At 35.6% G+C, this 27690-nt stretch overlaps 1 protein-coding gene across 1 annotated transcript in view; it reads left to right on the top strand.

The window, feature by feature from the left end:
- SYT1 (synaptotagmin 1) overlaps positions 1–27690 on the top strand; it is a 538616-nt gene that overhangs the window by 88467 nt on the left and 422459 nt on the right. Inside the window, exon 3 of the mRNA XM_019952111.3 lies at positions 25549–25659. The gene's annotated coding sequence lies outside the window, so the exon portion shown is untranslated. The remainder of the gene's footprint in view (positions 1–25548; positions 25660–27690) is intronic.

Here is a 27690-nt window from a genome sequence, read left to right as displayed (position 1 = left end):
ATTGCCTGGCACTCCATCCTGGGCCAAAATGTAGATAACTGCAGTTATACCATGCTCAGCACTTCAGTTTGGTGGCAGTTTCATAATATAATAAAATTTATCATTTGTAAGCCCGTCTGCTTTTTTTTTTTGAAAAAAGCCCGAGAACAATTTGATCTGTCCTGCTAACAGCAGACGCTGATGCAGGTGGTTTAAAAACAAAGCATTTAATCGGGCAGGGTTTTACTTAAACTACTTGATGATTCATCATCCAGCCTCTGCTCATTGTCAATTGTGCCTCTCTGAGCTATTATTTATAGAATATTTAAAGAGCCGGGACTACATGTGCCTCTGTCTTGGGTTCTGTTGTGCTATAAATTGTAGTTCCAATTTGTTTCAAATGTGGCATGGATTGTCAGGATGCCATGACTCATGCTTGGTTCAGATGAATACTGTATAGTAGTTATAGCGAAAAGAACAGTTTTCACTATTTATTGGCAGTTCTAGAATATTCCTAGACTACAGTTTTCTCAGGTTTTAGCCCCGTAAAATCATTCTACTCCTACATTTCCTCATGTTCATTTTCTTCACAGGGCAAAATTCAATCAATGGCTTAAGGAACACTGTGTAGGTTCTGGCCCCCTAAAATGGCCGTTGCCATATGAGGTTGCTCAGCATGACGCAACCCTTTATCTATCAAGAAAAGAGACCAACATTTGTGGTTTTCCCAAAGGAGACACTATAGATTTCTTGAATCACATTCTGTCTCCTTAGGTACTTTTTTTTCCTTTAAGCTAACTATTAAAAACAAAAATCAGAATCAGATGAAAGAAAGAAAAATTTAACTTTAAATGACAAAACCAGGAGGATAGAAACTTTTACTTGTCATGCTTAGTCCTTAATAATTGCAATTAAATAGATATTAAGTTTAATTCACCCCCTAGGCTCCCTAAAAGCAGAACAGTCTTTCCTCTCTGCACCCTCCACCTTTAACTATGTCCCATAGTAGGGACATAATAAAGATTAGTGGCAGGAATGAATGATTCTGGAAGACAAGTTATGTGACTCTATCATTGGGAGGCTGGAGAAAGTTAGAAAAGATAGTAAAGTATAAGAATAGGACTGAAATAGGATGATTTAGAGAAGAGTTGAAAAGGATACATAATTATCCAGCCTAAGAGTCCGCCTCTATCTTATTCCATTCGGGCTGCTACAACAAATCACCAGATGGTAGCCTTTTCACTGTCCTCACATGGTGGATGGGGCCAGGGAGCTCTCTGTGGTCTCTTTTATAAGGGCACTAATCCCATACATGTGGGTTCTACCCTCATGACCTAATCACCTATCCAAAGGGTGCATCTCCAAAGACCATCCCATTGGTGGTTAGGAATTCAAAATGTGAATTTTGGGGGACAGAAACATTCAATCTGTAGCAACGTCCGAATGAACAACCCCTCCTCAGAGCACATATTGCTCATGTGCGGCTATGGCACCTGGCACATTTCATTGTTATAGCTCCTAGGGGTGCTTCGATTGAGTGTGTTCATCTTCTCATTCCTAGCACAGGGTGTGGCACGTGAACGAGTATTCAGAGAGCATTTATGGATGGACTGAACCAGTGCACACCCAATATCATTATCATCAAATGCTAAAGGCTTTCCCATTTTAAAGAGAATTGAGGTGTTGTGTTGAGAAGTTAGACAAATTGTATAATCCACCAGAAGCAGTGTCTAAAAGAATAGGCATCCAGCAAACACAAATTTTGATGAAATTTGAAAATTCGAACCACAGTATGTAGTTAAAAAAAACTCAAATAGGCTTTGCCAGAAGAAAAAAAGGGTTTTGAAATTTTTCATTAAAAATTCAAGAAGAAAAGAAGGTGGGGCATGGAGAGGGAGAAAAAGCAGTAGGGAATGTGAGGGAAGAACCAGAAAGAGTGAAGACAGTGGATCAGAGTTTTCATTAGGTCTAGCCTGGTTTGCTTTGGACCCCTAACCAGGGATGATTTTTACCTATTCAATTTTCAAAAGCAATCCTTAATGATATTTCAATGCCCAATAATATTTCAGTTATATTTTAGCGTCAGTGCTATCCAGGAGGATTATTCAGATTTACATGGCAAACAAAGGTACTTAATAAAAGTCTTGGACTACTTGGAGAATCAGAGAGAGATTTCCTCTAGCTGCTTCATTTGTAGCCTTAGAGAAATAATGCATTAATCTGCAATTAGATCATGTCATCTTTCAGGATGTTTAGCTAAGGTGAAACGTGTAATTAGACATTTTAAATTGCATGTCACCACCCACAGGGTTGACACATGTTGTTTTCTCTTTGGTACAGTTCTGTGTAAGGATTCACTCAGTATATCCAGAAGTCACCTTGACCATGAAAATAAGGCTCCTGCAAATTACAGCTTCAGAATGAAATCAAACGTTATCTTCCATTACTCGTGTATTCCAACTTGAATGAACATGCATTTGATAAATAAGTTTTCATTTTGCTTATTAATTTAACATACATTTTATATTTGAGGATAGCTTAATAATTATCAAAATGACTAGCAGATAATGATTAAAAATAGTCCCACATGTACTCGGTCCACCTTTTATTATGGTAGGTATAGGCATGGAAAAGAGGCTTTAAAAGAGAGAGAGAGAACATATGTAAATATCTTCTTAATATTGAACCCAGTTGACTTTCCTTAGTTTGTTGTACATGTGATAATTACCCTGGATCATATTTTTCAATAATGGCATGTTTGTTATTATAAATAACTTTATATATGTATTTTTTCATTTGGGATTTTTGTAAAATATTAGCAGGTGAGGGAAAAGAAGTAATGTAACCCATCTCTAAGTGTATAATAATGAATGCTAAATGTTAAAGACATATCTGCTAAAATACACTTAAACAAATGCAGTATGGCCTGCTTTATATCTCTCTACCTTTTTATTGCGATGTTAATCAGGAATTTAAATTTTATTTTTAGGCATGGTATCCTGAGTACTATGTGAAAAGGAAGTGATGATGGAATTTTTATTTTAGTGTTAACGGCAGTTTTCAAGAGGCCTAATTAAAATCTTTATCTGAACCTTGAAGATGGGAAGGCTGTGTGAATGCATGCACTGAGTTCATATGCCTTTTGAGATTTTCTTTTCAATTTTATAGTATAAAATTTCTAGTTTTTTAATACTTTTCTCCTATAAAAGTAGTATTTCTTGTTATCTTTAAATACTGCTTTCACTTAAAATGACAGTTAAACAGTTTCTAAAATATTTTGAAATACTTTAAGAGGGAAAAACCTACTTTTCCAATTGTTTAACAATAAGATAGGAGTTCCAATAATTTTAGGAGTTGCCTAGCCGCTATACATATTAAGGTGATGTCTGGGTGATTAGCAGGATCATAATTCAGAAGATAGGAAAAGTGTTGCTTATTTAATTTTCAAGTCCACCATTCAGGTTATGTCAGTATCTCTTGAGTGGGGTAATACTGGTTGGTCCTCAGGGAGAAATAAATGCTTATTCGTTGTATAGGTGTTTATTTAGTATCTTTAGTAGACTTAGTGTCAATGAACTATACCTTTATAATGACCAGGAAGAAAATAATCTTTACTTGACCATTACCTGAAAGTGTTATGGGACCATGCATTTTATTTTCTGCCAAGACATTGTGTGGGTATATGTAGGTAAAGACTGGGGACGGGGTGGGGAGAGGGCAGGGGTGAGAAACACTGAAATACAATGTCTGTTGGCTCTATGGTTACCTAGCAGATAAATTGCATTTTCTTATGTCTTTCAAAGTTTCAAGGTCAAACATGTATTAAGATTAATATTTTTCTTTGGCTGAAAATCAGTGATCAGCATAGAACGGGGTGGTGTAAGACAAGTGGTGCGAGTCAGAATGGAAACTCCTATAATATGAGAAATTTTGTGTTAAAATGAAGTTGCTTTACTCGTTTGAACTTAGGTCTTCTTTTTCTGAATGAGGATGTGGTGTGTAGGGATTTGCGAGGAAGTGCCTTGGTAATCATGGAGTACTAACGTTGCTGGAAGGACTGGTTTTGTGTGTATGCTTGTATGTGTTTAATAAATGTGAAATGACATTCTGAGAGATAGCTGGAACAATTTAATACAAACATTAATGCAAAGTGCGCAAAGATTTTGGAGGCATACTGCTTGAGTTTGAATCCTGGCTCCTCCACCTGTTTTTTCTGTGACAGGCTACTTACGTAACCTACTTGCACCTCAGTTTCCATCTCTGTAAAATGGGGATAGTAACAGCAGCTACATTATTAAAATGGCTTGAGGATTAAGTGAGTTAATATCCCACTCCCTCCTCTTCTTAGAAAGGAAAATTCATATCCCACTCCCTCCTCTCCTTAGAAAGGAAAATTCAGGGTTTTTTTGTGTGTTTTTACAGGATGTATCCTAAATAACCAAAACAATGGTGGCAATCATTTAAAATTGAAAATACCTATCAGAAATGGAGAAAAAATGTGTTTCTTAAACCACTGGCAAGGACATTTATGCATAGGCTTTGTGTCTTAGTAGCAGCTTACTCCAAGGTGACTGTGTTACTTACTGAGATTTGACCTCTTATATAGTTGATAAATTAATCAGTAAAGAATAATTACAGAACACTGAAAAATACAGATTATCATCAGAATCAAAATTTGCCTATTATGGTGAGTTTCCTTCAGATTTTCATGGAGAAAATATTGTCTTAACATCACAGTTTACTGGACTAAGAAAGTTGGAGGGATTTTTGTTTGTTTTGTTTCTTAATGACAGACACCTTAAAAGATTTTATTGTTGTTCAGGACCATGAAGTCCATTATGGTAAAGAGCTAGTCATTTCTTGAGTAATTTTTTTTTTTTTTTTTGCTAAATACTAATATCAGTTTAAGTAAGTTTGATAGCCAGCCTTGATCACGATTGATTACACAGCATTTGAAGTCATTGCTCTAGTGCTAATAGTAAATCTATTTTGTACTGTGTAACCTCTTAAATATCCTTAATTAAACTGTCTTTGCTCCATGGAGTGTCACCTGCTTGTAGACCAGCAAGAGACCTCTCTCTCTTCATAACTGCCCCTTCATAACTAGCACAGTGCCTGGCACAGAGCAGGCTGTCAGTAAATGGTGGTTAGATGAACAAATCATACTAAATGAAAAGGTGTCAGTCCATTTCAATTTCCTTATACTTTACTGTGCTTAATTTTAAGTCATAATAAAATTGATAGTAAGACCTGCAGTAAAGGCACAGTGGTGGGAAGCCTAGGAATTGAGGTACCATCAGAGTTATATGGCAATAAAGGACAGTCATCACTTAGACGTGGCTCAGATCTATGGAAATTGACAACTAATGTAGAGAATCGTATTATCGACATTGCCTACACCTGGGTAATATGACTGCTGAAGCACTAACTGTGTTCAAGCACTGAGCTCAATACTCATTTCAACTAAGAAAACTCTGTGGGGTTGATTTTATTAATTGTATTTTGCATCTAAAGGGACTCAGAAATGTTAAGTCATTGGCTCATGGTCACACAGCCAGTAGGTGGGTAGAGACCAGAATTGGATCCTGTGTTTTTCTACATGAAAATCCTGTATTCTTTGCTTTTCTTTGGGAGTCAAAATACTCTGAGCTGGCCCAAATAGACTACACGTTTTCTTTGACTCAAATGAGTCATATGTACAATGGATAAAATAACAAAACACTGAAGATCTTAATATTGTAAGGTATTTCAAATAATACTCCCCAAATAAATATGAAAATCCTGCAAAATGTGGCAAAGCAGTAACCATTATACCATATTATTTGGTTAAGAAATCATCTAAAAATTTAAAGTCAATTTAGTCAACCTGCATTTTTATTTACATTCTAGCATTCACATAATTTTCGTTTCCCTCAATTTACTCTTATCCCCTAAATCCTTACGTAGCTTCACTTGAGATCATAGCTTCTTCTAATTCTGTTCAAGGTGTAACTTTTCAGGAAAAGAAAAGCCATTTTTGAGTGTACTTTTCATCTTTCCTTGTGAAGAAAGTTATAATTAGAGATAAAGTCTGATCTCCCTTCTCCAAGTACCCTTTAATAAATGGATTATGCTTCTGAGGCCCAGATAGTTCCAAACCACAAGAACCCTGCATACAGAGCTGTCACTGAGAAACCAAGGACGCAATAGATACTTCAACTTTCTCTTTTTAATTTAGTTTACAAATCCAAATACAGCAGAAGTTTGTTGATCACTTCCTTGCCATATTTTTGTTTGTATTTTTCTGTTTCTACATTCCAGTGTTAGAATTTGTACCTAGCCCCTACCAGGCAAGGTCAGGAACTTACCAAAGATCATTCAAAATACTATGTATTATTCTTTCTAGTGATTGAGTTTTATTACTTGCAGCTATAATTTAAGTAAAGGAAAGTGCACTATGCTTTGATATCATTTTGTATCTTTTGTGCCAGTGTGAAAAACATTCAAGATCCCTTTAACATCAATTGAGAAGAACATTTATAGGACCGAAGAGTCTGCTGTATATAACATATTTGAAATTATTTTATATGTAAACATTTATTCTTATAATATGCTAATTTTGAACTTTAGTCTCTTAATTGTTCAGCAAATTATTCAATTTATTTAGTTAATTTTTTTTTAAACAAACTGGTAGAAAGCTGTATATATTAACTAGTATAAGTATTGTGTGGCGGTTAAGCAGTGTTCCAAAGTACTGAATCAGTTGGAAGAAAGATTTTCTTATTAAATATTTGTGTTACGAATATATTTGGAATAAAATTATATGTAACTGAAAATGCAATATTTTAAGATGTTTGCTTAGAATTATGAAAATTATAATCTTACTTAAGAGCAATTATAATCAAAAAGCTTCCTCACAAGAAAATACTGGTTTTAATATGCTTCAAATACCCTTTAATCCTTCTGCCCCCATCTGTTATTACAAACATGTTGCTTGTGCTACCTTAAAATGTAAACGAGGGTGTATTCCATTAGAAGGTCTTCTTTTCTATATGAACACAAAAGAGAGAGGTTAATAGATGCAATAATTCTGATGGATGATTCTCATAAGAGGCCCCTAAAAAGAAACAATCAATCAAACATATAGGTTCTAGCTCTTATTACAGAACAACAGATGTCAGGGCTTCTTAAGAAAATGTGTGCCCATCACAGAATACTGCTGAGTTCTACCCTCTTTGAAACTAATAAAAACACAGTTGCAATGCCAGCTATGTAAGCTAGGGAGGAATTCAGTGGAAAAGTGAGATATCAGAAATGCTTTCAAGTCCTTTGAAATTGTAAGTGCATTTGAATGTTATGCCGTGAGCAGGGAGGCTGCATGAAGTGATTCTGTTTCTAAAGGTAGTTATAAAGAATCTGAACTACAGGATTCAAGAAACACTACTGGTGATTTTGAAAAACCATATAAAGCTAAAGTTAGGAAGAACTGCATTCCAGAGTGGTTCAAAAATGGCACATGATTTCAGAGTAATTTAAATAATTTTAAACTCTTATATATACTTGATTTTACAGTCTAATAGTTAGTATCTTAGTTTTAAAAAACAATAAAAAGGCAACTTCACTACTTCCATGCTTTGTTGGGAGTTTTGCTTGTCATGGAAGAAAATAAAAGAAGAAAGTAAAAGAGAAAATCTTAACAGTTCGTGTTTCAACCCTGTTCAACTCCATTTTTTGAGAGTTTTTTCTAACCTTTAGCCTTTCTAGATTTTCTCTTAACAAGCATTTTAAGTAACGGCATGAATTTTAGGAATTCTCAAAATATTTTCTGCTATAATTTAAATGTATGCAGAATCTGGCAATACAGTGATCTGTTCATTTCTTGAGTGAATAGGTAAAGCATATTTAATCATTGGAAAGTAGAAACACCTTTCTGACTCAATTTTTTCTCACGTAGTTCTTCATCTCAAAGAAGAAGTTCCTTTAGCAACCAATGAAATCAATTGGTGAAGCAGGTGTAATGGACAGATGTCTTAATGTGCTGCCTGCCTGGGACAGCACAGTCTATTGGAAAAAAACAGAAAGTAAAGATGCCAGAACAGAGTAATACATTAGTGTCACATTTAGAGAGGTTCATGCGTTGCTCTGGGGGACACAGAGATGATTCTACATAGATCAGTGGGGTTAAGGATGGCTTCTGAGAGATGTGAATAGGAGTGAGGATCATTTCTGAAGAATTTCAACTGCAGAAAAGTTAGCCTAGCCAAAAATTTTAAAGAAGGGCCTGCCATGGTTTTCCCTGTAGAATTAAACACATCAGCTTATACTTGAACTATAAAACTTTCTTTCAGCTCATGGTCTGTGCCTACATATTGGCAAAGGAACGTACAGTGGAGAATATAAAACTATTGCAGTTCTATTTTTAATAGCCCAGTATGGATCTGTAATCCATCAATTATATAAAGTTTTCCTTAAAGAAACTTATCTTTTCATTCTCCTTCTCTGGAGTGTGCGTTTCTATACTCGAAGGCCCATTTTGTGGACTATTTAGTATCTGTTTTGTTGTCTTAAGTTTGCTATTTCAAGCTTTAAGCCGTTGTTACTCCCGTAAATTCTAGTGATTCAAGATTTCTATGAGCAAGTTCATGTTGACCCAATCAACTGCCTTCATGTCTTCATAGAAGCTGATTATATCCCCTTTGTTTTCCTAAGTGGAGATATTATCTTTGCAACCCTGTCTCCTGTAGCAGCCTGCTTTTCCTCTGAATCACAAGCAGTATGTCATATAAGAGAAATGAGAAGGTAGTTGTAGGCACTGCCTGAATGATGAGTAGTTCTTATGCATTACTAATGGCAACTTGAGAACTACTTAGAATGACACTTAGCACCAGATAAAGTGATCAACCTTCCAGGAGATGGAAGCTCTGTAATTGAACTGGAATAACCGGTAAACACTACATCCCTTTCTTTTCAGCTTGTTGTGTCATATTTTGGTAAGTGAACATAATCATTTACTACATATCTGATGCTATACTTGAGCAAATTCATAGTAAAACCTTTGACTCATGAGTTACATAGAACCAGTCAGAGGCCAGATGTAATATTGTTATATACCTGTAGTGTTTTTTGATGTCACATAACCTACTATAACAACAGTGTATTGAGATAAAATATTGGATTGTGCTTTTTGTTCGTTTGTAGGGTTTTCTTCTTTTTTGGTTTTAAGGTTCATTAGTGTGATTTTGTTTTTCTTCAAACTTTTTGCTTGTGATGATATGGATAGTCTAGGCAAGAAGCTTGGGTCACTTAGGGTATTATCTCATAGGATTCTTACAAATATTAAATAACAATATGAGATAAAGTGTTTAGAGAACTGCCTGGCACACAGTAATCACTCAGTAGCATTCTTTTTAGGGCATTATAATGAAATATTATCGCTCCATAGGTCAGTTACCTTTACTTTTCTCCAAGCAGATTTATCCTAGGTAGCCTATAAATGATCAATAAAAACTGAACAACACTACTAGAAAACTAGCTCAAAGTCTATGACCTAAATATTACATGAACCAAGTATGTCAGCTTTGTAAAGCGATTGGAAAATGTGGCGTCTGTGAGTCTGTTTGGGGCAAGGAAGCAGGGAGTTGGCCTGTGTGTGTTCTCAGTCCTAATCTATATAGGATATTCTGAAAGCAAGCTGTCATTCAAACTTTTTAAAAGAATTGGCTTATAGGAACAATGAATTTATTTCATAAGCTTTGGTAATAAATAATTGTGTCGCTTAACTCTTCTATTATTGTTTCCCTGAAATCTATTCACCATACCACAGCCGAAGTGGTGTTTTGAAAATTCAGCTCTGATTAAGTTACTGCCCCCTCCTACCCTACTTATAGCTCTTTATTTATTTATTTATTTATTTATTTATTTATTTATTTTTGGCTGTGTTGGGTCTTCGTTGCTGCACACGGGCTTTCTTTAGCTGCAGCGAGCGGGGGCTACTCTTCGTTGTGGTGCGCGGGCTTCTCATTGCAGTGACTTCTCTTGTGGAGCACAGGCTCTAGGCGCACAGGCTTCAGTAGTTGTGGTGCACAGGCTCAGTAGTTGTGGCTCGCGAGCTCTAGAGCACAGGCTCAGTATTTGTGACACACGGGCTTCATTGCTCCGTGGCATGTGGGATCCTCCCAGACCAGGGCTCGAACCCGTGTCCCCTACATTGGCAGATGGATTCTTAACCACTGTGCCACCAGGGAAGCCCCACTTATAGCTTTTTAATGATTTTATAAAGTTTAAGAAAAACAGGCCAAAGTCCTTGCTGTGACTTACAGGGACCTCTGGGATCTGAATCCTCCTTACCTTCCCAGCCTAGGGCTCCTCACTCACACTGTGCTTTCTGTGGTTCAGTGGCCCTGATCATGGGCTCGACATGTCAGAAAATTTGCACATGCTGAACCACCCCCCTGGAATGCTTTTCCCTACAAGGCCTTGCTCAAGTAATTTTTAATTCTAAGTTTGATCTCAACACAGTGCCTGGCACATAATAAGTGCTCCAAAATATAGGTAGCATAAATGAAAAAGTGGATGGTTAATGGAACATGTACTGTCTCAGAAGCTCTGTAATAAAGGATAATTTGAAATTTTTTTCACTAGCAGTTTTCCCTTTATGTCACTTTATATTAGAATAAAGTTCAAACTCAATTTAAATATTCCCTTCTTTGGATTCACATTCATGTATCTGAATTGTTAAAAGATTCTTACCATGTTAGTAGAGAAAAAAGTCTTTTATCTGCTAGTATATTCTTTTCAGATTTAGGGTTAATACATTAATAAAGGGGGAAGGGGTAATACATTCTCTCTCTAGAATTTTGGAAGATTTTGAGAAAAGGTCCAAAACTTAGCTCACCAAAAATGGAATGACTGCATGTATCAAGCCTATATTGAATGGTAACAATTGTAATAGTGAATATGCTGTACATGATATAAAAACTGTCTTACAATTTGTGCTCTAAGGAAGATATTGTGAAACTATAGCCAGACAGAGATAACAAAGTAAAAAAAAAAAATCTTAAAAGGAGAAAAACCATACATGGAAGCTTCACAATAATAAGCTTTTGCAATTGCCCAAGTTCCCTCTCATAGCAGCCTTGGTTGATTAGAATGAGGAACTGTGAGTAAATAGAATTCCTTTGAAAGAAAAAGTGTTTGGGCTCCAGAAGCTGATGAATTTTCTTGTATTCTTAGGGTAGCAAAAAGAAAGAAAGGTAAAATTCTGAGCTTTACTCTCTATATAACAAGGTTGTTGTGACCAAATGAATGTGAAGAATTTAGAACACTGTACAATTCTAAACTATTGACATGAGTAATACTTTTTTGTTAACTATTAGTAATGTCAATGCATTCTGTATGCTACTGAGGAAATTGATTTATTTTATGTGCACTAAATAGAAGTGAGACCCAATTAGAAATGAGAAATTATTCCTAATCTTACTTCTAAACTTTAAAACATTTGTTCATAATTTTAAATCTTTCAAGATTTCATTATTCATTTTTATCTCTCTCTACTTGTTAGTTTCACACATCTTGAAAAAGAATATTTGTTGTCTGAATTACTTCTTATAAAATAGAAATTAAATATTGTCTGACTCTTTTAAGCCTTTAAGAAATGTCTTTTTTTTTTAGTTTATGAAGATGCTAGCTGGTGTATGTGGGTGTGTGTATCTAAACATCCCGAAATGTCCCACACTACTAATATGAGTAACAATTAGAAGTGCACATACAATAGTATTACTATGCTTATTCTCTGAGTTATTGTATATCATTATATTTTATTTTATTGTCCATTCTATGTGTTCTCACTCTGTCTCTGAAGGAACACTGTCAAGAGATATACTTTGAATCTGTAACTTACTTGGTTTCTTGACCACACACTCTACTTTTAGAAGTTTCTTCTACTTTGTCTTTCAACACACTGCTCCCTTCTTTTGCCTATTCTTGGGTATATTACATTTTCTCTGTCCATCTTTTATTAAATATTGGTTTTCTTCAATGGTAGTCAGCCATTTCCTCTTCCTACATTTCATGTGTTCGCTGAGAGATTTCACCTATTCCTTTAGCTTGTTTTTACATCTCTACAAACAATCTCAAATCTCTATTCTCAGCTCCCAAATTTTTTTTTTTATTCCTTAGTTTTGCAAATTAGAGAGGGTAGTTAAGAGTGTGGACTTTGAAGACAAAATGCTTGGGTATAAATGTGAGCTTTACTTATCAGTTAGGTGACCTTGTGCAAGTTATTTAATATCTTTGTGCCCCAGTTTCTTGTATTCCATGGTATGGCTGTGAGAGTTAGCCATAGAATAGAATAGTTAGCCATTGGAATAGAACCTGACACATAATAAGTCTTCTATTAAGTGCTCTGTTAGATTTGTTGTGCTGTCATTGTCATTACTGATTGAGCAGGTAGCATGAGCAGGGAGACATAATACTGAGCAGAGGAAACAGGACCTGGCCCCTGCTCTCCTGGAGCATATAGTCTATAATCCTCTTTTTAGCTTCCCACTAGATTTGTGTGCTTGGTTAGCCTCCTGGTATTTCCAATAGAAGATATTTAAATCCAAAACAAGAACATGCTTCCCCCTCAAATCTGCATCCAGTCCTCATAACACTTAACATCTTTACAAGGGTCACCTGGTAAATTGAACATTACTTCAATTACATTTTACAGGAAACAACTTTCTGAATGTCTCACAGGTGTGACATTGGTCAACCACTTGCCAGTGATCCCACAGCATAAGTCCTGGAGCTGACACTTGGACCAAGATTGTTCTTCAGGCCCTTTCTGTATGAGTCACTGCCAAAGATACCATGTTTCCTGGAACCTGGTAGAACATCAATACATATTCTTGAACTAAATGAATGGAATGAACCCTAATTTATTAATTCAGAGTTTACATTTTGACTGTGTCTATTTTATGTTCTGTTAGAAGACAGGGAAGTGGGAAGGGACCAGTATTTTCTGAGCAGGAAACATTTATATACCTTAATCATTCGTTTGTCATCCTTCACCTCATTCTGTCCTTGTAACTCTAAGACTGGTACCATTATCACCATTTTAAAGATGAGAAAACTCGGGAGTTTGAACAATTCTCTTAAGATTCCTGAGCTGGTACATGTTAAAGTCACAATTTAATTCCAAACCTGTCTAATTCTAAGGACCCGCAATCTTTTTACTATGCCATCTTGCCTATTTACTTTGCCTGACAATCTATGGAAAATAGTTTCCTCTTACACCATAGTTTTAGCTTTTCACAACATATATGTCGAGCACTCGGTCATATCACTTGTTTCAGATTAAGTCAGAATAAAAACATTGACAAGGTAAGTCACCTATCTGTTTATTTACAGAACCTTAGACAGAATCCAGAGGTATGAGTCAAAAACTTAAGGATGTGAATTAATCCCCTATTATATATTTTTGATATCATATTGGAGAAGGTACTTATTCCTCCTGCATTCTTTTTATACATATAAAACACTCAAAAAAGTTAATATTCATAAAAGCCTTTTCTTGCTAATAACTATTGAGAGAAATTTAAGTGAAATAATCATTGGCTTCTGATAACATATGACCATTAAGTCAATATATGCTTCTACTCTCTTTAATTTTTCCAGTATATTATTGAACAATTCCTTGTTCAAAAACTAAATATCAAGGATAACAAGTAAGATATTTGAGCTAATATTTGAGCATAAACTATTAAGGACAATGATGTAGTTTTATTTTCTTGTGTTACAGTAGAGAAGGGCATCTTAGCCAGACTAGCACAGTGATGACATATTTTCTGAACTGTTTTTTCTCACATTGTCTTATGCTTAATTTAACAAATATTTATTAAGTGCATACTGTGGGCAAGGGGTCACTATGGAGGGTACAAAAGAGGCTAGAATATCATTTCTCCCCTTGAAGAATTCATAATCTGATGGCAAAAGCAGACTTGTATGTAATCAACTGCAGTATCTGGAAGAAAAAAGTACATCTTTTAATAACAACACAAAATACTCTGGTATTGTAAAAAGAGCAAGGCTAGAGGGCAGGGCATTGTGGAGCTTGGAATGAAGTGGCAGGATATTAAATGGAAGACATCAGTTATGAAGCTAAAGCACATATAGGCAATAACATGATAAGAGTCTGGATTCGTCAGTGGACTGAGAGAGTAGAAGGTAAAGAATATCAGGGACATTTCAGGGGAAGAATCAATAATATGTGACACTTAATCAGATGTGGGAGTAGAAGTTAGGTGGAGTCAAAGATGAATTTCAGTTTTCTTATCAGATAATATGCCAGGGAACACAAAATAAGAAAAAGCGTAAGGGAAATGTGCAACATTTCATTTGAGGTTTGTGGGTTTAATATACCAGTAGGACATCTATAAGTAGATAGCCAGCAGGAGGAAATTTGGGTCTAGAATATAGTGAGGAGGAAGCAAAATAAGAAACTACAATAAAACACAAAACTACGGGAACCTCCTTGGTGGGGCAGTGGTTAAGAATCTGCCTGCTAATGCAGGAGACACAGGTTCGAACCCTGGTCCGGGAAGATCCCATATGCCACGGAGCAACTAAGCCCGTGTGCCACAACTACTGAGCCTACACTCTAGAGCCCGCGAGCCACAACTACTGAGCCCGTGTGCCACAACTACTGAGCCCGTGTGCCACAACTACTGAAGCCTGCGAGCCTAGAGCCCGTGCTCCACAAGAGAGGCCACCGCAATGAGAAGCCGGAACACTGCAACAAAGAGTAGCCCCCTCTCACTGCAACTAGAGAAAGCCCGCGTGCAGCAACAAAGACCCAATGCAGCCCAAAATAAATAAATAATAAATAAATAAATAATTTTAAAAATAAATAAAACTACAAAAACCAAAAACTACAAAGCCCAAAAAGTATGGGCATTAACACAGAACCAAAGTTTTGAAACAGTGGAATGGTGCTTAACAATCTCAATAATGCAGAGAAGTTGAAAATTGAGAATTAGGTGTTAGATTTGACAGCCATGAGATGCATGATGACTTTAGTATAATGAATGAGGAAGCCGGATTGCTGAAGGTTGAATAGATATATGGAAGTAAATGCAGAAAAGTTCACTATGAAAGTTTTATAATAAAGAGGAGAAAAGTGAGTAAGGGGTAAAAGGGTAGTTGATGTAAAATTAATATTTTGGCTTAGTATGGAGAAAAATGAACTTGTTTATAAACTAGTAAAAAACAAAAATAGAGAAGAAGAAGAATAAAGATACTTAACTCAAGATCCATAGAGTAGGAGTCTATTTGGGACTTCAGGTTGATTTTGATCTCTTAAAAGCATAAACAAAATATTGAGTGTATGTAAATTTTTATTTGAAGAGTCATGAGATTCTCATAAGGATCTCTACTTCTCACTGCAACCTCCCAAAAATAAATTTTGGAATCTCTGAAATACACAGAGGGAAGATTTTATGGGCAATACCCAAGGAAGCAGGATGAAATGAATTCAAGGGGATGTATATTCTACACCATTTCATTGAAAATTTCATCTGTGAATCTCAAAGTGTTCCATGTATGTTTAAAACAAATTTGAAAAGAATAACTCATATCATCTCTTAATATACTCTGAATTCTGAAAGGAAAATAGACCTAAAAGGATCATCACTGTACACATTACCTAAGAAATAACTGAGCACTTGCCCAATCTGTGCCAGGCATAGTGCAGGGTGGACTCAAACAATTAGGCAGGACACCTAACGTAGAATTTAGTGGAACCATGCCAATGTGGGATTCAGTAATGGTTTAGCAGACAAACTATCTAAGCTAAAACATGAAGAACCCATTCATTCAAAAAATGTTTATAGAGTGCCCATATGAGCCAGATACTATCCCAGGTGCTGGTCTTCTGGGCACGAATAAGACAGGAATGTCTGCCTTCGTGCATTGTGGCAAGAGGGAGACAAAGTAAACAAATGGACAAATAAACAAAAGTCTATAATATCAGGTCTTGATAAGTGTTATAAAGAAAATATACGGGGCGGGGGTGGGTATAGTGGCAAAGGAAGACTTCCCTACAAAGGTGACATTTGATAAAAGACTGGAATAAACAGAGGAAATGAGCCATGTAAATATCCAGGAAAGATCATGGGTGGTAGAGAGAACAAAGGCCCTGGGTAGGAACATGGTCTGTTGAGCTGGAGGAATCGCCAGTGTGTCCGGAACAGACTGAGGAAGACAGATGAGGAGAGTATATGAGGCCAGAAAAGACTTATGAGCCATGTTAAGGAGTTGAAATAGGAATAAGTCAAGTGAGGATTGGAGGGAGTAGCTTGACTTATTTGACTCCTTATTGAAGTTTGACTCCTTATTGAAGGAGAGTGTAGAGAAATGAAGTTGGAGGTGGGGATAAAAGTATTACCATTTTCATAGGATAGAAAGGACTTGATGAATGGTTTACTACCAACTAGCCGTCAACAATACACGAGAAACCCAAGGTTTGCAGATCAAAGACATCACTAGATAATTTCATCATCCAAGATTCTCTACCAAGAGATACCAATTGTTTTTCTTTATACAAGACACTGTATTGAGTACAATGCTTTAGATTGAAATGGGTATATTCTAATATAGTAGCTTTAGATCATTTTATAAATTTTCTTACTTTGCAGAGCCTAAAGTTCTGAGAGTTTCCAAAGTAAACATATTTCACTGATTTATATGTACATATTTTAAAGAACATGAAAATAAAGTAGACTGATTTTTTTAGTTATTCTAAAATTGGTTTTAAACTTTATAATATTTCTAACTTCGATTTTTTGAGTGGTTCTCTTTAGTACATAATGTTTTTACAAATATAAAATAATTCTAGGAACTAAAAATAAGTACCCTATTCTCCCTTCCCCCATATAACTGATGGACTCAAAATGTTAGTGATTCTTGGGTAGCTTTAGTTGTTGTAAAGTATGTGCTTTTACATCTGATTTAAGAAACAGGTAAATGTTTATTTAATCGTTCAGTTGAGATTGATACAGTTGTCTTCTACTTACGCTATCTTCTTATTGCCCAAATCATACATAGAAGATATGTAATTTTTTTTAAATATAGGTAATTTATGAAGTTTAGAATGAGAAGTTTATGGTTACTACTACATGAGCAAGCTATTTCAATGGAGGCTTCCTTGTTCTATTGCATCGTACTTGCTTAAGTCTGGGTTTTCTCATATCTGGGTTCTTATGACACTGACAATGTAATGTTAAAAATGTGGGACTAAATATTTTGTGCAAAATAAACTGTTATACCATAAAGTTTTTTTTACAATTTACTTCATTTATCTGTTTATTGATAGGCTCTTTTCTCATCAAAGTTGAAAGCCTCTTTTGTAAATTATAAAAAATTTTATTGTGACCTGGTTCATTTAGTACTTATTTAGATGAAAAAAGCTTGAACTTGATAATAATACAGAGACATTCAAACAAGGTCAGTATACTCTGCCTTCGTTATTACAGTTAATTTTTCATGACTTTTGTTGTCTTTTTATGAAAGTTTACATCTTTTACAATTTCTTACATTTTAAATACATTTTCTAAAATATTTACTATGTATATATTTGTTCATGTCTTTATTTTTGTATTTGGCACTCCAACATTTGCACTGGTATAGAATTTAGCAAATACAGCAGTAACAGAGTTTTAATTGAATTTTGCAAGAACTTAAGCAACATGAAAGCAGGGATCTGATCTGTCTTGTTTGCCTCTGTAACTTCAGACCTACAAAAGTGTCTAGCACAAGGTAGGTCCTCTATAAATATGTTAATGTAAAGGAGAGAAGAAAGAAGAGATAGAGGACAAGAGAAAGGGAAAGATGAATTAATAAGACAGTTTTTGTCCTGAAGAGACTTAGAGGCCAGATAAGGAAATATGACATGTGCGTAAAAACTAGAATAACAATACAGTGATGTACCCTCCAATATACCATAATTATATGTGCCTTCAGCGTTCAAGAATGGGATTTAGGCTGAAGTGTTTTTAAATTTGAAGTTGTGTTAACTTGATATTAAAAAGAATAATGATGTTAGTAATGGTAACATTAACGCCAACGCAACAGAGCTTATTATATGCTAACATTTCAAGTAAATTAATTTATCCAATCCTCACAATAGCACTATTGGATAATTATTATTATTATATTTGGTTTTTTAGATGAAGGAATTGAGGATTATAACTAGGAAGTTCTAAAGACAGAACACAGTGACAACCAAAAAATAACAGCCTGGGCTTCCCTGGTGGCGCAGTGGTTGAGAGTCCGCCTGCCGATGCAGGGGACACGGGTTCGTGCCCCGGTCCAGGAAGATCCCACATGCCGCAGAGCGGCTGGGCCTGCGCGTCCGGAGCCTGTGCTCCGCAATGGGAGAGACCACAACAGTGAGAGGCCCGCGTACCGAAATAACAGTCTGTGAAAGCTCAATTCAGTCCTTTACTGGAAATATCACTCAAAAAAAACCTTTTTTTTTGTTTTTGGCGGTACGCGGACCTCTCACTGTTGTGGCCTCTCCCGTTGCGGAGCACAGCCTCCGGACGCGCAGGCTCAGCGGCCATGGCTCACGGGCCTTGCCACTCCGCGGCATGTGGGATCTTCCCGGGCCGGGGCACGAACCCGTGTCTTCTGCATCAGCAGGCGGACTCTCAACCACTGCGCCACCAGGGAAGCCCCGAAAACCTTTTTTTCATACAGCATTTATTTTTGTATTTTACTTTCATTAATTTTTTTCCTTAAGTTGGATTTATAGTAAAATAGTAATAGTTATAAATAAGTATAACAATATAAATATTATTTCAACTATTTAAAAGCTCCAATTTATTAAATAACAAATGTTAATTATACTTCTTTGAAAAATTTATTGAAAGGGTATCCATTTTATTTATTTTTTAATTGAAGTATAGTTGATTTACAATTTTGTGCCAACTTCTGCTGTGCAGCAAAGTGACTCGGTTATACACCTATATACAGTCTTTTTTTTATATTTTCCATTATGGATTACCAGAGAATGTTGATTATATCAATAGTTCCCTGTGCTATACATTAGGACCTTGTTGTTTATCCACTCTAAATGTAGTAGTTTGCATCTACCAACCCCAAACTGAAAGAGTAGCTTTGAAATAAGCAGCTAAAGAAAATCTAAGAACATCTCAGTGTTCTGCTGATTCTAGCATTTTGTCTCTAGATTTCTAACCTCATCTACGAATTATTGCTCATTCTCTTTCCCTGCTCCACTCATACATGTAAGAAAGTCTGCTAGAACTTGAGCTGTGCAGATTGCTGTGCAGAATAAAATGTTAATCTCTTGGCTTATTCAATCCAAGAATGATTGTAATATACTTACAATGATTGTAATAAATTGAGACTGTGACTGACTCAGATAGTGGCACAAAATTAATTACCTGTCTTTAGTCTTATATAATGCATTATATATATATATATATAATATTTAGGAAAAGCACACAAGCATGGAAGATACATATATAATACACTATATATAATATAATTAATATATATTATATATACATGATATATATAATATATAATGCATTATATATACGTGCCTTCCATGCTTGTGTGTTTTTCCTAAATCTGTTCTCCCAGTGACTTTTACCTGCACTTCAGATCAGAGTTCACCTAAATTCCCACAGTGGTCAAGTATTGCTAGTGTTGCTAGTTTGTTATCTAGTAGTTAGCATACCACTAACAGTGGTCAGTAGATGATGGCATAAAAAAATGGATCATGTGCATCATGGCCAGTTTTAGCAAATCTCTAGACTAGATTCCTTTCCTAACTAAAGTTATCTTATAAAGAGGTCCAAACGTATTTTGAATAATTTAAAATCAAACCTGAAAATACATTTACAAAAGAAAACAGAAATATGTTCATTTGTCCTCAATAACAAAGGAATAGAGAAACTGAAGGCAATCAGTTGAACCAAAACAGGTTGTTAAAATTCACAGTGTGTTCTATGTTGAAATTTTAGAAATAAAAAAGAAAAAGATGAAAGCAGATGCACTGTTTTGTGGATTAAATCAGACAAGAGAGCCAAGGCTTTCAAACTCCTTCTTCTGTCCAATTTACAAAGAATAATGATATAAAATTCTTTGTAGCTTTTATCCCACATTGACTAATATGGTAAAAGATTTCTCCCTGGCATTTTTTTGCTTTAAAAAAATCCAAATAAATTTTAATTCTAACTGAAGTCCTTCCACATTCTATGTTTCGAATACAATTTGCAAACATTTTGTCTTAAATTATTTTTTAATAGGGAAAAAATTTTTGAATGGTGCAAGAGCCTACCTCTCCTGCTTTCTCCCCCACTTTTTGCCTTTGCACATTGCAAACAAGATTCTTCTTACGCAATTATCTTACAGGGCATCTTGGCATAAGGATATTCAAATGTAATTATTCTTTACATTTTCATGTCTCAGGTAATTTGGCTGGTATATTGTCTGTGATTTGCTTATACATAAGGTCAAAAACCTGACCCCTGTTGGTAATACATCATAAACTAATCATTTATATTTTCTTTGCCAAGGTTCACTGAACCATTTAACTTACACTGACTACTGCAACATTAACTTTTTCATATTAAAGCAGTATTCAAATTAACGTTTTTAAATTACACTATAAAAAAGTGAATTTGCGTAAGTAAAAATTAAGGGCACCGTAAGCAAATAAGTTGGGCAGTTTTTCTTGGGAAAACTGTAGCTTAAGCACATTCCTCTATATTATTTAAGCTGTTTGTTGTGTTACAACAATTTGTATCTAACCCAGTAAAATTTATAGTACATGTGTTCAATGGAAGAAAATAATTGATAAATTAAACATCTCACTCTGTGGAAGCAGTCTATTAAAATTGCTAACTTATTAGATATTTTGTCTATGAGCTTTTATGAATTCATCTATATCATAAAAATATAATCTTTTAATATTACAAAATTTGAAGTACATATATTTGGTTAATTCCTCTAAGTTCCCCTGTCAAATAAATGGTACCAGAGAGCCCTTTATCTGTATCCATTTCTAAATTGATAATAACTAAAAGGATTTAGAGTTTTGTGAAAATAACAAGAGAATTTACCGAAAAATGATTGACTCTTACCCTAAAATGAGTGAACCTAAAGTCTAAGAGAAGTACGTTAGGACAAATATATTTTGCTTTCAAGTTAGGTTCCTCATCTTTTATTTTTTTGTTCATTTACTTTGCCCAAAGAGGTTTATTTATACCTTTTCCATAAGCTACAATTATAAATACTTTTTTTTAAATTGAAATATTGTTGATTTACAATGTTGTGTTAGTTTCTGGTGTATAGCAAAGGATTCAGTTACGTATTTGTGTGTGTGTGTGTGTGTATACATATATATATTCTTTTTCATATTCTTTTCCATTATGGTTTATTATAGAATATTGAATATAGTTCCTTGTGCTATACAGTAGGACCTTGTTGTTTATCCATTTTATATATAGTACTTTGTATCTGCTCATCCGAAACTCCTAATTTATCCCTCCCCACCCCCTTTGGTAACCATAAGTTTGTTTTCTATGCTTGAGTCTGTTTCTGTTTTGTAAATAAGTTCATTTGTATCATAGTTTAGATTCCACATATAAGTGATATCATATGATATTTGTCTTTCTCCTCCTGACTTACTTCACTTAGTATGATAATCTCTGGGTCCTTCCATGTTGCTGAAAATGCCATTAGTTCATTCTTTTTTCATAATTGAGTGGTATTGCACTCAGTTGTTACGGTAGTATCTTCTCTATCCATTCATCTGTCGATGGTCATTTAGGTGGCTTCCATGTCTTGGCTACTGTAATTAGTGGTGCTGTGAACACTGGGGTGCATGTATCTTTTCAATTTAGAGTTTTCTCCAGATATATGCCCTGGAGTGGGATTGCTAGATCATACGGCAACTCTGTTTTTAGTTTTTTAAGGAACCTCCATGCTGTCTTCCGTAGTAGATGCACCAATTTGCGTTCCTACCAACAACGTAGGAGGTTCCCTTTCTCCACATCCTCTCTAGCATTTATTACTTACAGACTTCTTAATGATGACCACTTTGACCGGTGTGAGGTGATGTCTCATTGTAGTTTTGATTGGCATTTCTCTAATACTTAGTGAAGTTGAGTATCTTTTCATGTGCCTGATGACCATTTGTATGTCTCCTTGGGAGAAATATCTGTTTAAGTCTTCTGCCCCCTTTTTGATCGGGTTGTTTGCTTTTTTGTTATTGAGTTGTATGAGCTCTTCATATATTTACAAATACTGTTTTGAATGACGAATCACCAGAAGCACATTTTATTAGTCTAATAAGCTCTACATTAGCATGCAAAGCTGACCTGGCATGAAAGTAATTTAGGGATAAAAATAATAGCAAATGATTGCTAGCATCAGGAGACAGTTTTCTAAATTATCCATTCATTTATACATTCAACATGTATTTGTTGAGCTACGACTGTATAGAATAGTAGCCAAATGGTGTTCTAGGCACTAGATATGCATCAATGAACCAAACTGAAAAAACCTCGAGCTCTTACAGATTTTTGAAGAGGTGGTCGTGGTGCCAGGAGGAAACAGACAAGCATATATGCAGCGTAATGATAAGTACTGGGAAGAAAAATACAGTATTACTGAAAAGTGAAGAAAACAAATAAACCTAGACCTATTCAACATCAGGGAGTCAGAAAACTAATTTTTAAATCAATACGATAAATTTCACTCCTATGAATAGGTAAAAGAAAGTTGTTGGTTTTTTTTTTAATAGTGATAAATATCCTCACCCCAATCCATTCTCCAAAGAGTAACTAAAGGGAGTGGATGCTTCAGTGGCTTCCAGGGTCCCCTCACCTAGAACCCTCATCAGAGGCTGCCCCATGCCTGCCTCCAGCCTTGATACCCCCATGCCTCTCCATACTCACTACATTTCAACCACATGGACCCTTTGTGTCGTCCTTGTTCCTCAAGCATACGGAGCTCAGGACTTTACACATATATTGTCATATTTTGAATCTACCCCTTTACCCCATCCTACCCGTAAATCCAGCTAATTCCTGAATGTGATTTCTGCAAGGAAGCCAATTCTGGATGAAGCTCCCCTGCTCTCACTTTCCCGGCATCTTTACCTGTCCTTTTTGGAATTTATTACACGTAAAGTGTGTAATGACACATGCTCTGTATGTATGTTTTTATCATCTCTCTCTTTCATTAGCCTGCAGTCTCCGCGGGGCGAGGTGAGGTGGGCACTAGAGGCAGCCGTTTGTCTCCTTTGCCAGTGAGTGTTCAGTGTCTTGCACCCTGCCTGACACGAATAAGCATTTAGAAAATCACTTCTGAGAGAAAGAATGAATTTCTATAAAAAATGTCTTAAGTTTACAACCCATGGTTTTATGTAACACATTGCAAAGTGGGTTCTGGTGGGAGCTGGTAATATCCTTTTAAACCATGTGACTGAGCTAAATCTAGTTGAATCTTTTGTTTTTAAATCTGTGTTACATACTGTTTCTGCCCCGGACTCTGCTGGAAGTCTACTGCTTGCTTGTAGACTCACAGTCCCAATGACAGATGTTTTTTAATCTTTGCTATTTGACTTCCAAAATGGGTATATATTACTAACTCATGTATTCTCACCAACATTTAGAAAATGACCCTGGGGGCTGTGCTCTGAGAAATCAGATACTTTCTGGGACCTGTAGCCATGGGAAAGAGGTCTTGAACGCTTTCTGGTGGGAAAAGCCATTTTATGCTTGGAACCATTGTTGAAAAGAAGATCCAATTGTGAAAAGCCACAGTTGTGTAAACTATTAAAAAAATTCCAGGGAGTGACATAGATCAGGACTTTATTGTTTTATCCTCTTACTTCACATGTGTGTGAAGGGCACACACATAGATGTGCATAAACATACAGTGTTGGTGATGTTTTCTGCTTCATTCCACATGAGAACTTAGAATACTCCTAGAGGATGGGAAGAATCCTTTATCCACATGCCTACCACATCCTGCATCTCCATTGTGACACTTATCTATGTGTAGTAATAATTTATTTCCTTACCTGTCTCGCCAATTCTTTTAGAAGCAAGAAACTTTCATTTTTTATCCCCAAAACCTGGCCAGCAAAAAGACAGTCCACAATAGACACTCAATTAATATTCATTGAATGAATCGCAGATTATAAATAAGTACCTATAATGGAAATAGCCTGAGCTGGAGTCAACCTTCCCTTGTCTATCTCAGCCAGGCAAAATGGAGCTCAGAAACCACTCAGGGAATTACACTGTCTTATGCAGCATCTTCTCCTTTAAACCAACAGCTAAGGTTTTCCCAAACCCAGAAAACCCCCAAAAGATTTTCCTACATGGATTTATGCCAGAACGATTCTGGTCCATTAGTTGGCAAAGAGGACTCCATAATAACTTCAGAGGAACTGTAAAATTCTATTCAGAATATAATGAAAGCTGCGGGGGATTGTGTATTCATTTATCTTGAAGTAGGAAAGCTTGAATCCTCAAATAACAGGGTGTTGCCATATTAGCTTCCTCCAGAAAACTGAAACTTCAACTGTGAAGAGAGCAGAATGGTCTGATTAGTATCAGAGCTGCTGGAATCTGCAAAGCCTCCATTCTTAATTGGAGCTGCAAGATGCAGCTGATAACTTAAAGTCTCCCTCTGTGAGTTTCTGCATTCGTGGATGAATTCTGTTACTTTAGTGTTTTTGAGATTCCATATTCTAAAATCATTATTTAAAAATCTCAAATATAAGATAATACCATAGGTTGCCCTGTGTCTAAGAATAAATAAATACAATAAAAGAGTATATTAAAGAAAACAGAAAGAATAAAAGGAAGAAGGAAAGAAAAGAAAAAAGAATGGAAAAGAAAGGAGGGAGAAGAAAAGGACAAAGGAAGCAAGGAAGGAAGGTACTATTAGAATATTTGATAGACCTCCTCCACAACTCAGATGTTTTTGTATGTGCAGTATTTCAATGTCCTTCCTAGGTACATACAATGCCTTCCTTTTTTATTAGCACGGCTGCAGCTGCTGTTGCTTGCAAAGAGGTTCACAAATCAAAATAGACTCAGTTAGCTTTTCAATAATTCTAAAATATGGGGGAACACTGCCAGAGAAGGACAGCACTCCAGTATCCTAAACAAGGAGTCTTGTCAGCAAAACAAAGTATGAATTGCTTAGAGATAATCCCCCCGGGTGGTAATTCCACCGGGTGCCTTCTGTGGCGGCACACGCTCTTTCTCCTCTACGGAGCAATGCCATAGAACAGGCTATGTCAGAAGAAATAGGAAAAAAGTTGCTTTCTTGAAACATTTCTTCTTCTAGATTTTTCTTTATGTCCACATGATTCATACCTCTTGGTTCTTAGCCTGGAGCACGTAGTGCAACCAGGAAATGAGGAAGCTAGAGCTGGCTGTGAATAATGAATGGGCCACATCAGCAAAAGTCTATATACACACTCAGTAGCAAAGGCGGGTGCAGAGTTGCAGGCCAGCATTTTTATGAATTTTTTCCATTCTCCTCTTTCTCTCAAAGGAAACCAGGAAAACAAGAACTAGCAAGAGCTTGACAAACGCCTGGCTTTGAATTGGAGACATTCACCTGCCTATTGCTTCATTCCTGGAAATTTCACTGCAACTAACTAAGGTACGTGGAAAAAAAACAGAAACTTTGATATGTTTTGTTGATGAACTTGTGATATGTGGAATAAGAATGCATTTATGCGGAAAATTGGAGGACTGTATCTCTTACTTCAAAAGAATGTTTAGTATTTGTCATGTCTTTTGAAATTATTACTAGTATTAACGCCCTTGACGTGCTAGTTATTTGGTGGGGCACTGGCCACTTATATAACATTTTGCTTTCTCCCACTCTCGTTTTGTACTTCATCAAATCCAAAGTTGTCATGGTTCATTATCTGTAGATGATCTTGAGCAGCCTTGCATTCTAAAAGAATATGCCACAGCATCTGCCTCTGTGCTTTTGTGCCCTGCTGTACGGATGATATTTCAGCAACAATATTGGGTAAGGGGTGGGAGTGGAGGCAGATTTGTCTCAGGCTGATGTTTCTTTGTGCCATACTATGCCTTACTCTTTCCTATATGCCTAATTCAACAATGAAGTACATATATCACATTGTGACTATTACCTGTGTTAGAGTACATAATCGAGGTTGTAAAGTATCTGCTTGAATGTCCCAACTCATGAATTCCATCAAATTCAATTATCATTCTTAGACTCTTCATTAACCAATCAAATTGCTTCTTTGGTCTGTCATTTCTAACACCCTTTCACTCGGCATAACCACAGTTCTCTGAAGTAAATTGGAGGTGATTAAATTATCTCACTAATCATTATTGGGAGTCTCATGTTACTGAAGTTTTGGATTTCTAAAGAATCGTCTTTCACATGATTCTCATTGTACATAGGAGAAATAATGTTACAGTATGAGGCCGTGTCTTGAACTTTATTCTGCTATTTGTATCTTAGTTTCTTCCTGAGGAAGGTGGCTGCAATAGGTCTCTGATCCTAAAATCATACAGAAATAAACCAACTATACACTCCTATAAATTCACATCTTATTAAATAAATCTGTCCAGTAGGCTTGTGTTGTAACACAGTTCTTCACCTTTGGGGAATGAACCATTTGAATGCTGGAAGTTCCTCTTATCTCTGATGCAGTATGATTTTACAAGATCACAGTTGTTATTGCTGAAACATGTCTTTTGCTAATTTTTATAATTTCCTTACATAGATTATTAAAACAAAGGAAGTGGTTCTGAAGTGCATATTACCTAGAATCAAAAGTTTCTTTCTTAGGCAGTAATTGTCAGTGCTAATATATAATGGTTATTTCAATCATTTTATAATGAAAGGCACCGCTGATGATCTGACAGTGTGGTTCTTACCATGCAGTTCTTAAAATATTCCCATTTTATACTCTTCTACTTTGTATTTTAGAAACAGTTTCATCTTCTACTCTGCAAATATTTTGAGAAACATCTCAAAATGTAACCTGAAGCCAACCTAAGGAAATATCTATTCCTGGGTTCCATGCCAGACGTACTTAATCAGAATCTTTGTGAATGGGCTTTAGAACCAGCATTTTAAATATGTGTATCAGATCATCCCAATGCACTCCAAAGTTTAAAAACCACTACTCTATAATATGACAGCAAGGAAACAGCCAAGTGGAAAACATTTTAAAGCTATAGACATATAATTAATATAAAAATATTGAAAATAAATTAGGATTTTGACTTTTTTCCTACATATTTTTATTTCCTAGGAGTGTACAAAGGACTTTAGACTGTTTCTTTCCCCTTTCATTTGAGTCATAAATATTTTGAAATTAAAAATTAAATGTTAAATATGCTAAGGGTATGAATGTCTATCAATTGAAAAGTTTCCCAAAGTTGCCAAATAATAAATGATCTCATAGTAAAGGGTATTAAATTCATAATTGCTACAATTATTTTCACATTTAAATCTTTAGTTTTACAAAGCTTTCTAAATATCAAGTCATTCTTTCAATATTAGATGTCTAATAATCATCACTTCTTTAAGAATTCCAGCCTGTACTTCTGTTATGGTTTCTACTCATACAAGTCCTGTGGGTGTCAAACTTTCAAAAGATAATTTATTGGTACAACTAAGTAAAACCTTTTGGCTAAGGGT

The sequence above is a fragment of the Tursiops truncatus genome, chromosome 11 (genome assembly GCF_011762595.2).
Source record: "Tursiops truncatus isolate mTurTru1 chromosome 11, mTurTru1.mat.Y, whole genome shotgun sequence".
NCBI lineage: Eukaryota > Metazoa > Chordata > Mammalia > Artiodactyla > Delphinidae > Tursiops > Tursiops truncatus.
This window is presented reverse-complemented; position numbering and strand designations above follow the sequence as displayed.